General features: G+C 45.6%; 1 long non-coding RNA gene across 1 annotated transcript in view; it reads left to right on the top strand.

Annotated features, from left to right (window-relative positions):
• Window positions 1–9,410, top strand: part of LOC130284292 (uncharacterized) — an 84,830-nt gene extending 75,420 nt beyond the window's left edge. Inside the window, exons 2-3 of the long non-coding RNA XR_008846971.1 lie at window positions 5,927–6,041; window positions 9,145–9,410. This is a non-coding gene — a long non-coding RNA (uncharacterized LOC130284292). The remainder of the gene's footprint in view (window positions 1–5,926; window positions 6,042–9,144) is intronic.
• Window positions 9,411–16,474: the final 7,064 nt, after the last annotated feature.

Below are 16,474 nucleotides of genomic sequence, written 5' to 3' on the forward strand. Positions count from 1 at the left end.
TTCAGCTCATCTGCGCCCCCCACAGGACATCACTAGTCTCTACACTGCTCTGGGGGGATTTGTATGATTTCACCTCATCTGCGCCCCCTACAGGACATCACTAGTCTCTACACATCTCTGGGGGGGATTTGTATGACTTCAGCTCATCTGCGCCCCCCACAGGACATCACTAGTCTCTACACTGCTCTGGGGGGATTTGTATGACTTCAGCTCATCTGCGCCCCCCACAGGACATCACTAGTCTCTACACTGCTCTGGGGGGATTTGTATGACTTCACATCATCTGCGCCCCCCACAGGACATCACTAGTCTCTACACTGCTCTGGGGGGATTTGTATGACTTCAGCTCATCTGCGCCCCCCACAGGTCATCACTAGTCTCTACACTGCTCTGGGGGGATTTGTATGACTTCAGCTCATCTGCGCCCCCCACAGGACATCACTAGTCTCTACACTGCTCTGGGGGGATTTGTATGATTTCACCTCATCTGCGCCCCCTACAGGACATCACTAGTCTCTACACATCTCTGGGGGGGATTTGTATGACTTCAGCTCATCTGCGCCCCCCACAGGACATCACTAGTCTCTACACTGCTCTGGGGGGATTTGTATGACTTCAGCTCATCTGCGCCCCCCACAGGACATCACTAGTCTCTACACTGCTCTGGGGGGGATTTGTATAACTTCACCTCATCTGCGCCCCCCCAGGACATCACTAGTCTCTACACTGCTCTGGGGGGATTTGTATGACTTCAGCTCATCTGCGCCCCCCACAGGACATCACTAGTCTCTACACTGCTCTGAGGGGATTTGTATTACTTCAGCTCATCTGCGCCCCCCACAGGACATCACCAGTCTCTACACTGCTCTGGGGGGATTTGTATGACTTCAGCTCATCTGCGCCCCCCACAGGACATCACTAGTCTCTACACTGCTCTGGGGGGATTTGTATGACTTCAGCTCATATGCGCCCCCCACAGGACATCACTAGTCTCTACACTGCTCTGGGGGTATTTGTATGACTTCAGCTTATCTGCGCCCCTCACAGGACATCACTAGTCTCTACACTGCTCTGGGGGGATTTGTATGACTTCACCTCATCTGCGCCCCCCACAGGACATCACTAGTCTCTACACATCTCTGGGGGGATTTGTATGACTTCAGCTCATCTGCGCCCCCCACAGGACATCACTAGTCTCTACACTGCTCTGGGGGGATTTATATTACTTTAGCTCATCTGCGCCCCCCACAGGACATCACTAGTCTCTACCCATCTCTGGGGGGATTTGTATGACTTCAGCTCATCTGCGCCCCCCACAGGACATCACTAGTCTCTACACTGCTCTGGGGGGATTTGTATGACTTTAGCTCATCTGCACCCCCCACAGGACATCACTAGTCTCTACACTGCTCTGGGGGGATTTGTATGACTTCACCTCATCTGCGCCCCCCACAGGACATCACTAGTCTCTACACTGCTCTGGGGGGATTTGTATGACTTCAGGTCATCTGCGCCCCCCACAGGACATCACTAGTCTCTACACATCTCTGGGGGGATTTGTATGACTTCAGCTCATCTGCGCCCCCCACAGGACATCACTAGTCTCTACACTGCTCTGGGGGGATTTGTATGACTTCAGCTCATCTGCGCTCCCCACAGGACATCACTAGTCTCTACACTGCTCTGGGTGGATTTGTATGACTTCAGCTCATCTGCGCCCCCCACAGGACATCACTAGTCTCTACACATCTCTGGGGGGATTTGTATGACTTCAGCTCATCTGCGCCCCCCACAGGAGATCACTAGTCACTACACTGCTCTGGGGGGATTTGTATGACTTCACCTCATCTGCGCCCCCCCACAGGACATCACTAGTCTCTACACTGCTCTGGGGGGATTTGTATGACTTCACCTCATCTGCGCCCCCCACAGGACATCACTAGTCTCTACACTGCTCTGGGGGGATTTGTATGACTTCACCTCATCTGCGCCCCCCACAGGACATCACTAGTCTCTACACTGCTCTGGGGGGATTTGTATGACTTCACCTCATCTGCGCCCCCCACAGGACATCACTAGTCTCTACACTGCTCTGGGGGGATTTGTATGATTTCAGCTCATCTGCGCCCCCCACAGGACATCACTAGTCTCTACACTGCTCTGGCGGGATTTGTATGACTTCAGGTCATCTGCGCCCCCCACAGGACATCACTAGTCTCTACACTGCTCTGGAGGGATTTGTATGACTTCAGGTCATCTGCGCCCCCCACAGGACATCACTAGTCTCTACACTGCTCTGGGGGGATTTGTATGACTTCACCTCATCTGCGCCCCCCACAGGACATCACTTGTCTCTACACTGCTCTGGGGGGATTTGTATGACTTCACCTCATCTGCGCCCCCCACAGGACATTACTAGTCTCTACACTGCTCTGGGGGGATTTGTATGATTTCAGCTCATCTGCGCCCCCCACAGGACATCACTAGTCTCTACACTGCTCTGGGGGAATTTGTATGACTTCAGGTCATCTGCGCCCCCCACAGGACATCACTAGTCTCTACACTGCTCTGGGGGAATTTGTATGACTTCAGGTCATCTGCGCCCCCCACAGGACATCACTAGTCTCTACACTGCTCTGGGGGGATTTGTATGACTTCAGGTCATCTGCGCCCCCCACAGGACATCACTAGTCTCTACACTGCTCTGGGGGGATTTGTATGACTTCAGGTCATCTGTGCCCCCCACAGGACATCACTTGTCTCTACACTGCTCTGGGGGGATTTGTATGACTTCAGGTCATCTGCGCCCCCCACAGGACATCACTTGTCTCTACACTGCTCTGGGGGGATTTGTATGACTTCAGGTCATCTGCGCCCCCCACAGGACATCACTAGTCTCTACACTGCTCTGCTGGGATTTTTCTCCACTCTTCTTCCAGTCTCTTCCATAGTTCTGTGACTCTTGTGGGTTTCTTGGCCATAACTTTGTCACCAAGGATTTTCCGGAGGTTTTCTATTGGGTTTAGACTCGGCCATTTAATTGTTTCTTTGCTTTCCCCGTTTTGCTGTGTGTCAGGGGACATTGTCCTGCATGAAAATTGCTGCTGATTAAGTGATGAACGCAAGAAAGGAACCGTATGTTATTGAAGAAGCTTCCGATCCTCGCATTCACTCTGCCATGTAGCTGTATGAGAGGTCCAACTCCTGCTGCAGAAAATATTCCCCAAACCAGGACACTTCTCCTCCACACCTCACTGACTTCTCCTCCACACCTCACTGACTTCTCCTCCACACCTCACTGACTTCTCCTCCACACGTCACTGACTTCTCCTCCACACGTCATTGACTTCTCCTCCACACGTCACTGACTTCTTTACACACTTTGGGTTCAGTCTTTCCCCAGTTTGTTAATGAACATAATGTTTCCCATCAGACCCAAATAAATTAAACTTTTATTCATCACTAAAATGAACTCTGGACTCTTCTCCTCTGTCCACACAACAGGTGAGTCTAGTCTTTTGATTCTTTCTGTAATGAGAGTTTTGGTCACTGCAGAGTGGGCTTTCAGTCCAAATGCTCTTAAAGGGGTACTCCAGTGAAAACCTTTTTTTCTTTTAAATCAACTGGTGGCAGAAAGTTAAACATATTTGTAAATTACTTCTATTAAAAAAATCTTAATCCTTCCTGTACTTATTAGCTGTTGAATACTACAGAGGAAATTCTTTTCTTTTTGGAATGCTCTCTGATGACATCACGAGCACAGTTCTCTCTGCTGATGTTATCATAATAATAATAACGCTTTATTTATTGTTGTCCTTAGTGGGATTTGAACCCAAATCCCCAGCACTGCAAGGCAGCAGTGCTAACCACTGAGCCAGCATGCTGCCCTTAGCATATATCTGCTATGCATGGTTGCTAAAATGGACAGAGATGTCAGCAGAGAGCACTGTGCTCGTGATGTCATCAGTGTTCCAAAAAGAAAGGAATTTCCTCTGTAGCATTCAGCAACTTATAAGTACTGGAAGGATTAAGATTTTTTAATAGAAGTAATTTACAAATAAGTTTAACTTTGATTTAAAAGAAAAAAGGTTTTCACCGGAGTACCCCTTTAAACATCGAGACTTTGTATGACGAGACAGATCCTTTCCCTGTTTAATTCCAGCTGCAGTGTTGAAAGGGTTACCCATGGAGATTCTTCGCATTATCCTGTCCTCTCTTGTCTTTCGGGGGTGACCAGCTTTCTTGGGGGACTTGAATGAGTTTGTGATGTTGTAAAGATGCAAAATTCTAGAAATCACAGACCTGGAACAACCAACTTCTCTTGCTATGGCTGATGGGTCCCCCCTTCTGCCTAAATCTGGACAACCTGCGGCCGGAAGGTTTCAGTCATCATTTTGGCAAAGTCAGTGAAAAGTGGAAGGTTAGGCTGCCGGTTAAATAGGGTATGTCAAATGATTAAAGGGGTTCTCCGGTGCTTAAACATCTTATCCCCTATCCAATAGCTATCACGCCCCCTCCCGTAGGCTTGCATTGCGGGGCGGAGCGTGACGTCACACGCCGCCCGCCCTGTAGTCGCCCGTAATCAGACCCGGAGCCAACACGCTCCGGGGACTGATTACAAACTGGGTACCGCGCGCATGATTCCGGGGGGTCCCCAGCGGCGTGACTCCCGCGATCAGGCATCTTATCCCCTATCCTTTGGATAGGGGATAAGATGTTTAAGCACCGGAGTACCCCTTTAAGGAAATTAGCACCAGTTGCCGGATTAACACCAATAACTCGTGGGTATCTTAAAATGTTCTTTAATTTTGATCATCGTTCTTTTTCAATGATCTAATTAACATTTTTATTCTGTGCTTTAGAATAAATACAATTTATGAAATAAGCTAAAAATGCAGCTATTTTACTCATGTTAGGACATATTCACATAGGACGACACATCGGGGGGTATTTATTAATTTCGCCTGTTGACCGTTTCTTTTTACCCGTTTTTTTTTCCACTTTGGTTTTCGGGGACAAATTTATCATTTGGTGCAAGTTGTTAGTAATTTTGGCTCAAATGTTGAAATCAGCCGTTCACAGCGCCTTTTACCCAGAACTTACCGCCACAGAGGACGCGTATTTTACCCCTTGTGCAGCCATTTCGGGGTCCCTCCTGCAGTATATCAGCGACATGAGTAATTTTCTTTTGTGGGGTTTATAGTCACCGTGTGAAATGGATTTTATTTTAAACTTGGGTAGTTTTTTTTTTTTTTTTGTTACTTTAGTGCAGTGGTCTTCAACCTGCGGACCTCCAGATGTTGCAAAACTACAATTCCCAGCATGCCCGGACAGCCGTTGGCTGTCCGGGCATGCTGGGAGTTGTAGTTTTGCAACATCTGGAGGTCTGCAGGTTGGAGACCACTGCTTTAGTGCTTACCTTTCCTGAACCTGTGCGGCCATGTCCAATGCCGGCTCAACGGAGGGTGAAGGTCCCTCAGAGACAACTATGGCGCAGGATAGTATTGCGCAGCCCCGGAGACGTCGCTGCTTTCACAAAAAAATGTTTACATTTTCTGACATTGCTAAGTGTGTTTTCCGTGTGCAAAATTTCTTGGCGGGGATTTGCGCCGAAAAAACGGGATTTGCGCCAAAGATCGCGTGGCGCAAATGATGAATTACTGACTAAAGTTAAAATCACACACAGGACCGTGTGATTTTAAGAAAGTTGTAAAAATGACAGTGGAGAGAATGCGCCAAACTTTGGCGCAAAAAGACACTGCGCCAAAACATTGCGCCAAATTAGATGAAAAAAAACACTTAAAACCTTTGATAAATACCCCCCTATGACCTTGACATTTAGGAAATTGTGTGTTGTCTAATTTTGACCTCCAGTGTATATAGGATTTTAGGATTTATTGTGACGTTATGTTTTGTCCTCTCACAGCCTGAAGATCCGGAGGGACAGAACTGTCACACCTTCAAGATAAAGAACTTTAAGAAGGTGAAGTCTTGCAGTGTCTGTAAACAGGCCATCACCCGGGAGGGCAGCGCTTGTCGAGGTGAGTGTAAAGGACCAGAACTTAGAATAACGCCCCTCCTGCTCATAGGTTGTGTGTGGTACTGCAGCTCAGACCCAGTAACATCAATAAAAGCTGAACTGCAATTCCAGAAACAACCTGTGAACAGACGGGGGAGCTCTTTATTAAATGAAAGCAGCCATGTTATTCTAATCCTGTACAATATCTTAAAGTCATTTCTATAACAGCCAACATCTGTCCGGGCATGCTGAGAGTTGTAGTTGTGCTACAGCAGGAGGCACACTGGTTGGGAAACACTTATCTAGAAATTCCACTTTTACCTGTAAAATTTACCTTAATATGTCAGCTCCCAAAATCTACACCTGACCTCTCTGATCCATGAAGCGGTTTTCATCCATAGCGGCCCCCTGATAAAGTCTGGGACGAAGCAGCGTACAGAGGGATTCAGGGGAGACGGTGCACTATGGGTGAGAACCGCTTCGTGGAGTCGTGACGGGGGCTGCTGCGCTTTAGAAACAACACATATGTCCGGAAAGGAGTCATTAGGTGACGGGACCATGGAAGTGAATGGGGCCCACTGCTCCCGTCAACGGTATATGTCAGTATCCATTTTTGGTAGGATAACGATGGATACAATTAACTGGGGCAGGAGCACAGTGTGGTCGCACCCTGATTGATTCTTACACAGTGCAGCCAGGTGATCCTGCAGGCTATAACCGGTGACTCTGCACGTACGACTCCATGTGACTCTGCACGGACGACTCCTTGTGACTCTGCACGTACGACTCCATGTGACTCTGCACGGACGACTCCTTGTGACTCTGCACGGACGACTCCTTGTGACTCTGCACGGACGACTCCTTTTGACTCTGCACTTTCGACTCCTTGTGACTCTGCACGGACGACTCCTTGTGACTCTGCACGTACGACTCCATGTGACTCTGCACGTACGACTCCTTGTGACTCTGCACGGACGACTCCTTGTGACTCTGCACGGACGACTCCTTGTGACTCTGCACGTACGACTCCTTGTGACTCTGCACGGACGACTCCTTGTGACTCTGCACGGACGACTCCTTTTGACTCTGCACTTTCGACTCCTTGTGACCCTGCACGGTCGACTCCTTGTGACTCTGCACGTACGACTCCATGTGACTCTGCACGTACGACTCCTTGTGACCCTGCACGGACGACTCCTTGTGACTCTGCACGGACGACTCCTTGTGACCCTGCACGGACGACTCCTTGTGACTCTGCACGTACGACTCCTTGTGACCCTGCACGGACGACTCCTTGTGACTCTGCACGGACGACTCCTTGTGACTCTGCACGGACGACTCCTTGTGACTCTGCTGAGTGTTGTGCGTGCTCTTCTTTTCGATTCGGTTTACATGGGTACCTGTAATGGGCCCTAAGTGTCCGGCTCTGGTCCTTCTATTGGCGCCATAGTTCAGCTCTCTCAGCTTTTGCCTCAGTAGGAGGTTTGGGGTCAGACATGTCTTCTCCATAACATTCAGCGATCACCAGGTCAGAGGTGTCAGTCCGGCCTCTCGCGGTCTTTCCACCCTACGATGCAGCAGAGGCGGAGCAGCGGGCACTAAACATTCACTTCCCCTCTCATGGACTACATGACAAGTTTTCATAGTGCTAATCAGGCCGTGTTCACACACAGTTTTTTATCACACTTTTCTTACCTTCTAAAACTCTGCGCATTTTAGAATTCCGCGCATCACCATGTTCTGAGCCAATAACTTTTCTTCGTTATTTGCACCATGAGCTGTAGTTTTTACCGATACAACTTTTGTGACTTTTATAACAGTGTCACAAGCTGTTGCAAAATCTGGTGCATCTTTTGACTGTGGAGTCTTAGTTTGCCCCCATCCTTAATATGGCTTTGTTTTTAGCACATTCATGGCAATCGTTAACGACACCTCTTCTATACAAAACCACGCCCACTTTTTGCTGCGTTTTACCCATTAGTCGGACATTTATCATTGCTGTCTTTGGTAAATGAGTTTTGAAGTCATTTTTTATTTCTTTGTTTTTATCTTATGTGCGACACATTTATTATACTATCAAGGGAGGGGGGTTGATAAATTTGGCGCACATAAGCAAAAACAATGAATGACTAAATCACTTCAGAACACCATTTTGTATGACTCTTCCTCTCCTCTAAGACTTTTTGTGAGACTTTTTAATAAGGGCCTCCAAAGGCAGTGTTGTAAGCCTGTCTGACCAGGCCTAGGTATGTGTAACACTTGCACTTCATAAATTGGTGACCTCTTTAAAGTGAAAACTAAAAGTTGCTTAGATGCGGCTGTTTGGTACTTTCTGTATACCCACAAACATTGCACAAAAGAATGCTTAGGCACACACGCAACATTTTGTGCGCTTAGCGTAAGCGAATAAAAAAGCTCTAAATGCAATAATAAATCTCTGCCTATAGATCTAATTTGTTTTAAAAATCAGATGAGAATATACACCAAAATCCTGGTGCACACTTTTATTTATTTCCCCCTCTGAGTTGTATATTATTGAGTTATAATTAATTAGTAGCGCTATAAAAGTTACAGTCTTGCCCAAGCGTAAGGCTTGAAATGTTTTCACTGAAAATTCTGCAGTAAAATTCCATTGTGTGAACTTGTCCTTAAAGGACATCTGCAGCGTGATCCACAGGATAGGGGATAAATGTTTGATCGCGGGGGGGTCCGACCACTGGGACCCCCTGTGATCTCCTGTACGGGGCCGCAGCTTACCCGTGAAGGGGACGTGCCGGCTGGACCATGACATTGCATCTCTATGGGAGAGGCGGGGAGGCAGCGTTCGTGCCTCCCCGTCTCCCCCATAGAACTGTATGGAGACAGGGAGGAGATGGGGCGTCACCGTCGACCTCTAGGTCGACGCTACGCGCCTTAGTGCTCACCATGAGCACTAATGGTGGCGCCCCGTTAGGGAGATCGCGGGGGGTCCCATCGGTCGGACCACCCGCAGTTAAACACTTATCCCCTATCCTGTGGATAAGTGTCATACCGCTGCAGTTGTCCTTTAAGAGGAGCCAAGAAACTATAAGAAAGCTGAGGCCTGTGAGAAGTGTCTTAGTTGTAGTTGTGTTTTTCTCCACTAGATGTCACTGTTCCTCTGTATTGAGCTGTGCGCCGTTACCTGGTGATCTGGTGATGGCCCTAGAGGCTGATCAGGGGCCACAGACAATAAACGCCCTTGTACTGGAAATCGTGCATCCGCCTAAGTGATTGTAACCCGAGAAAATCAATTCCGAGCTCTGGAAGTCACATTGCAGATTCTTAGAATTCTTTGCCCAATGGTCTTGACATTCCAATGTTCACAACAATTTCTGGGATTCGGCTGTTAGGATTTGTGCAGAATAGTGAATAAATCCTTCATTCCCCGACCTTGTGTCATTTTCTTCTCCATCCAGGATGTAGACCGTGTTGTGTGTTCACTAGAACTTTTTCCTCTATTTCTGTAACATCAATCAAAGTGATTTTCTGGTGAGTTCTGTCATTGTGTGTCGCTCACATGTACAGTCACGGAGTTCACATTATGGTGCAGTGAACAGCTTGATAGAAAATGGACAATCTCCCAGAGATGTATCCAGCAGGGTGACAGTGACTGGTGAGCAGATAACAGCGCCCCCTGCTGAGAGGAGGTGAGAAGTGGGGCAGGAGGGGTTCAGTATGCGGATGTGTCTCGTGGCCGGGACACGTATGAGCGGCACTGAGGTCCCAGACCGCTGCAAAATGCAATGTAAACATATAAGAGAGAAACCTTCAGACTTATACTGTGGAGTGTGGAAAAAATAATTGTGTGAGCACTTACTGTAGAGAACCAACACTCCCTTACTATACAGGACTATACCGGTGTGATCACTCCCTTACTATACAGTACTATACTGGTGTGATCGCTCCCTTACTATACAGGACTATACCGGTGTGATCACTCCCTTACTATACTGTACTATACTGGTGTGATCACTCCCTTACTATACAGGACTATACTGGTGTGATCACTCCCTTACTATACTGTACTATACTGGTGTGATCACTCCCTTACTATACTGTACTATACTGGTGTGATCGCTCCCTTACTATACAGTACTATACTGGTGTGATCACTCCCTTACTATACAGCACTATACTGGTGTGATCACTCCCTTACTATACTGTACTATACTGGTGTGATCACTCCCTTACTATACAGTACTATACTGGTGTGATCGCTCCCTTACTATACAGTACTATACTGGTGTGATCGCTCCCTTACTATACAGTACTATACTGGTGTGATCGCTCCCTTACTATACAGTACTATACTGGTGTGATCGCTCCCTTACTATACTGTACTATACTGGTGTGATCGCTCCCTTACTATACAGTACTATACTGGTGTGATCACTCCCTTACTATACAGTACTATACTGGTGTGATCACTCCCTTACTATACTGTACTATACTGGTGTGATCACTCCCTTACTATACTGTACTATACTGGTGTGATCACTCCCTTACTATACTGTACTATACTGAGGTGATCGCTCCCTTACTATACTGTACTATACTGGTGTGATCACTCCCTTACTATACAGTACTATACTGGTGTGATCACTCCCTTACTATACAGTACTATACTGGTGTGATCACTCCCTTACTATACTGTACTATACTGGTGTGATCGCTCCCTTACTATACTGTACTATACTGGTGTGATCGCTCCCTTACTATACTGTACTATACTGAGGTGATCGCTCCCTTACTATACTGTACTATACCGGTGTGATCACTCCCTTACTATACTGTACTATACTGGTGTGATCGCTCCCTTACTATACAGTACTATACTGGTGTGATCACTCCCTTACTATACAGTACTATACCGGTGTGATCGCTCCCTTACTATACAGTACTATACCGGTGTGATCGCTCCCTTACTATACTGTACTATACCGGTGCGATCGCTCCCTTACTATACAGTACTATACTGGTGTGATCACTCCCTTACTATACAGTACTATACTGGTGTGATCACTCCCTTACTATACTGTACTATACCGGTGCGATCGCTCCCTTACTATACAGTACTATACCGGTGTGATCGCTCCCTTACTATACTGTACTATACCGGTGTGATCGCTCCCTTACTATACAGTACTATACTGGTGTGATCGCTCCCTTACTATACAGTACTATACCGGTGTGATCACTCCCTTACTATACAGTACTATACTGGTGTGATCGCTCCCTTACTATACAGTACTATACTGGTGTGATCGCTCCCTTACTATACAGTACTATACTGGTGTGATCGCTCCCTTACTATACAGTACTATACTGGTGTGATCGCTCCCTTACTATACTGTACTATACTGGTGTGATCGCTCCCTTACTATACTGTACTATACTGGTGTGATCACTCCCTTACTATACAGTACTATACTGGTGTGATCGCTCCCTTACTATACAGTACTATACTGGTGTGATCGCTCCCTTACTATACAGTACTATACTGGTGTGATCGCTCCCTTACTATACAGTACTATACTGGTGTGATCGCTCCCTTACTATACTGTACTATACTGGTGTGATCGCTCCCTTACTATACAGTACTATACTGGTGTGATCGCTCCCTTACTATACAGTACTATACTGGTGTGATCGCTCCCTTACTATACAGTACTATACTGGTGTGATCACTCCCTTACTATACAGTACTATACTGGTGTGATCGCTCCCTTACTATACAGTACTATACTGGTGTGATCGCTCCCTTACTATACAGTACTATACTGGTGTGATCACTCCCTTACTATACTGTACTATACTGGTGTGATCGCTCCCTTACTATACTGTACTATACTGGTGTGATCACTCCCTTACTATACTGTACTATACCGGTGTGATCGCTCCCTTACTATACAGTACTATACCGGTGTGATCGCTCCCTTACTATACAGTACTATACCGGTGTGATCGCTCCCTTACTATACTGTACTATACCGGTGTGATCACTCCCTTACTATACTGTACTATACCGGTGTGATCACTCCCTTACTATACAGTACTATACTGGTGTGATCGCTCCCTTACTATACAGTACTATACTGGTGTGATCGCTCCCTTACTATACAGTACTATACTGGTGTGATCGCTCCCTTACTATACAGTACTATACTGGTGTGATCACTCCCTTACTATACAGTACTATACTGGTGTGATCGCTCCCTTACTATACAGTACTATACTGGTGTGATCGCTCCCTTACTATACAGTACTATACTGGTGTGATCGCTCCCTTACTATACAGTACTATACTGGTGTGATCACTCCCTTACTATACAGTACTATACTGGTGTGATCACTCCCTTACTATACAGTACTATACTGGTGTGATCGCTCCCTTACTATACAGTACTATACTGGTGTGATCGCTCCCTTACTATACAGTACTATACTGGTGTGATCGCTCCCTTACTATACAGTACTATACTGGTGTGATCGCTCCCTTACTATACAGTACTATACTGGTGTGATCACTCCCTTACTATACAGTACTATACTGGTGTGATCGCTCCCTTACTATACAGTACTATACTGGTGTGATCGCTCCCTTACTATACAGTACTATACTGGTGTGATCACTCCCTTACTATACAGTACTATACTGGTGTGATCACTCCCTTACTATACAGTACTATACTGGTGTGATCACTCCCTTACTATACAGTACTATACTGGTGTGATCACTCCCTTACTATACAGTACTATACTGGTGTGATCACTCCCTTACTATACTGTACTATACTGGTGTGATCACTCCCTTACTATACAGTACTATACTGGTGTGATCACTCCCTTACTATACTGGTGTGATCACTCCCTTACTATACTGTACTATACTGGTGTGATCGCTCCCTTACTATACTGTACTATACTGGTGTGATCACTCCCTTACTATACAGTACTATACTGGTGTGATCACTCCCTTACTATACAGTACTATACTGGTGTGATCGCTCCCTTACTATACAGTACTATACTGGTGTGATCGCTCCCTTACTATACAGTACTATACTGGTGTGATCGCTCCCTTACTATACAGTACTATACTGGTGTGATCACTCCCTTACTATACAGTACTATACTGGTGTGATCACTCCCTTACTATACTGTACTATACTGGTGTGATCACTCCCTTACTATACAGTACTATACTGGTGTGATCACTCCCTTACTATACTGTACTATACTGGTGTGATCGCTCCCTTACTATACAGGACTATACTGATGTGATCGCTCCCTTACTATACAGTACTATACTGGTGTGATCGCTCCCTTACTATACAGTACTATACTGGTGTGATCGCTCCCTTACTATACTGTACTATACTGGTGTGATCACTCCCTTACTATACTGTACTATACCGGTGTGATCGTTCCCTTACTATACAGTACTATACCGGTGTGATCGCTCCCTTACTATACAGTACTATACCGGTGTGATCGCTCCCTTACTATACAGTACTATACTGGTGTGATCACTCCCTTACTATACAGTACTATACTGGTGTGATCACTCCCTTACTATACAGTACTATACCGGTGTGATCACTCCCTTACTATACAGTACTATACCGGTGTGATCACTCCCTTACTATACAGTACTATACCGGTGTGATCACTCCCTTACTATACAGTACTATACTGGTGTGATCACTCCCTTACTATACAGTACTATACTGGTGTGATCACTCCCTTACTATACAGTACTATACTGGTGTGATCACTCCCTTACTATACAGTACTATACTGGTGTGATCACTCCCTTACTATACAGTACTATACTGGTGTGATCACTCCCTTACTATACTGTACTATACTGGTGTGATCACTCCCTTACTATACTGTACTATACTGGTGTGATCACTCCCTTACTATACAGTACTATACTGGTGTGATCACTCCCTTACTATACTGTACTATACTGGTGTGATCACTCCCTTACTATACAGTACTATACTGGTGTGATCACTCCCTTACTATACTGTACTATACTGGTGTGATCACTCCCTTACTATACTGTACTATACTGGTGTGATCACTCCCTTACTATACAGTACTATACTGGTGTGATCGCTCCCTTACTATACTGTACTATACTGGTGTGATCGCTCCCTTACTATACTGTACTATACTGAGGTGATCGCTCCCTTACTATACTGTACTATACCGGTGTGATCACTCCCTTACTATACAGTACTATACTGGTGTGATCCTCCCTTACTATACAGTACTATACTGGTGTGATCGCTCCCTTACTATACAGTACTATACTGGTTTGATCACTCCCTTACTATACAGTACTATACTGGTGTGATCGCTCCCTTACTATACAGTACTATACTGGTGTGATCGCTCCCTTACTATACAGTACTATACTGGTGTGATCGCTCCCTTACTATACTGTACTATACTGGTGTGATCACTCCCTTACTATACTGTACTATACTGGTGTGATCACTCCCTTACTATACAGTACTATACTGGTGTGATCGCTCCCTTACTATACTGTACTATACTGGTGTGATCGCTCCCTTACTATACTGTACTATACTGGTGTGATCGCTCCCTTACTATACTGTACTATACTGGTGTGATCGCTCCCTTACTATACTGTACTATACTGGTGTGATCACTCCCTTACTATACAGTACTATACTGGTGTGATCACTCCCTTACTATACAGTACTATACTGGTGTGATCACTCCCTTACTATACTGTACTATACTGGTGTGATCGCTCCCTTACTATACTGTACTATACTGGTGTGATCGCTCCCTTACTATACTGTACTATACTGGTGTGATCACTCCCTTACTATACAGTACTATACTGGTGTGATCGCTCCCTTACTATACTGTACTATACTGGTGTGATCACTCCCTTACTATACTGTACTATACTGGTGTGATCACTCCCTTACTATACTGTACTATACTGGTGTGATCACTCCCTTACTATACAGTACTATACTGGTGTGATCACTCCCTTACTATACAGTACTATACTGGTGTGATCACTCCCTTACTATACAGTACTATACTGGTGTGATCACTCCCTTACTATACAGTACTATACTGGTGTGATCACTCCCTTACTATACAGTACTATACTGGTGTGATCACTCCCTTACTATACAGTACTATACTGGTGTGATCGCTCCCTTACTATACTGTACTATACTGGTGTGATCGCTCCCTTACTATACAGTACTATACTGGTGTGATCACTCCCTTACTATACAGTACTATACTGGTGTGATCGCTCCCTTACTATACAGTACTATACTGGTGTGATCGCTCCCTTACTATACAGTACTATACTGGTGTGATCACTCCCTTACTATACAGTACTATACTGGTGTGATCGCTCCCTTACTATACAGTACTATACTGGTGTGATCGCTCCCTTACTATACAGTACTATACTGGTGTGATCGCTCCCTTACTATACAGTACTATACTGGTGTGATCACTCCCTTACTATACAGTACTATACTGGTGTGATCGCTCCCTTACTATACAGTACTATACTGGTGTGATCGCTCCCTTACTATACAGTACTATACTGGTGTGATCGCTCCCTTACTATACTGTACTATACTGGTGTGATCGCTCCCTTACTATACAGTACTATACTGGTGTGATCACTCCCTTACTATACAGTACTATACTGGTGTGATCGCTCCCTTACTATACAGTACTATACTGGTGTGATCGCTCCCTTACTATACAGTACTATACTGGTGTGATCGCTCCCTTACTATACTGTACTATACTGGTGTGATCGCTCCCTTACTATACAGTACTATACTGGTGTGATCACTCCCTTACTATACAGTACTATACTGGTGTGATCACTCCCTTACTATACAGTACTATACTGGTGTGATCGCTCCCTTACTATACAGTACTATACTGGTGTGATCGCTCCCTTACTATACAGTACTATACTGGTGTGATCGCTCCCTTACTATACTGTACTATACTGGTGTGATCACTCCCTTACTATACAGTACTATACTGGTGTGATCACTCCCTTACTATACAGTACTATACTGGTGTGATCACTCCCTTACTATACTGTACTATACTGGTGTGATCGCTCCCTTACTATACAGTACTATACTGGTGTGATCAGCTCCCTTACTATACAGTACTATACTGGTGTGATCGCTCCCTTACTATACAGTACTATACTGGTGTGATCACTCCCTTACTATACTGTACTATACTGGTGTGATCACTCCCTTACTATACAGTACTATACTGGTGTGATCGCTCCTTACTATACAGTACTATACTGGTGTGATCACTCCCTTACTATACAGTACTATACTGGTGTGATCGCTCCCTTACTATACAGTACTATACTGGTGTGAT

This window comes from Hyla sarda, chromosome 8 (assembly GCF_029499605.1).
Source record: "Hyla sarda isolate aHylSar1 chromosome 8, aHylSar1.hap1, whole genome shotgun sequence".
In the NCBI taxonomy this organism is placed as follows: domain Eukaryota; kingdom Metazoa; phylum Chordata; class Amphibia; order Anura; family Hylidae; genus Hyla; species Hyla sarda.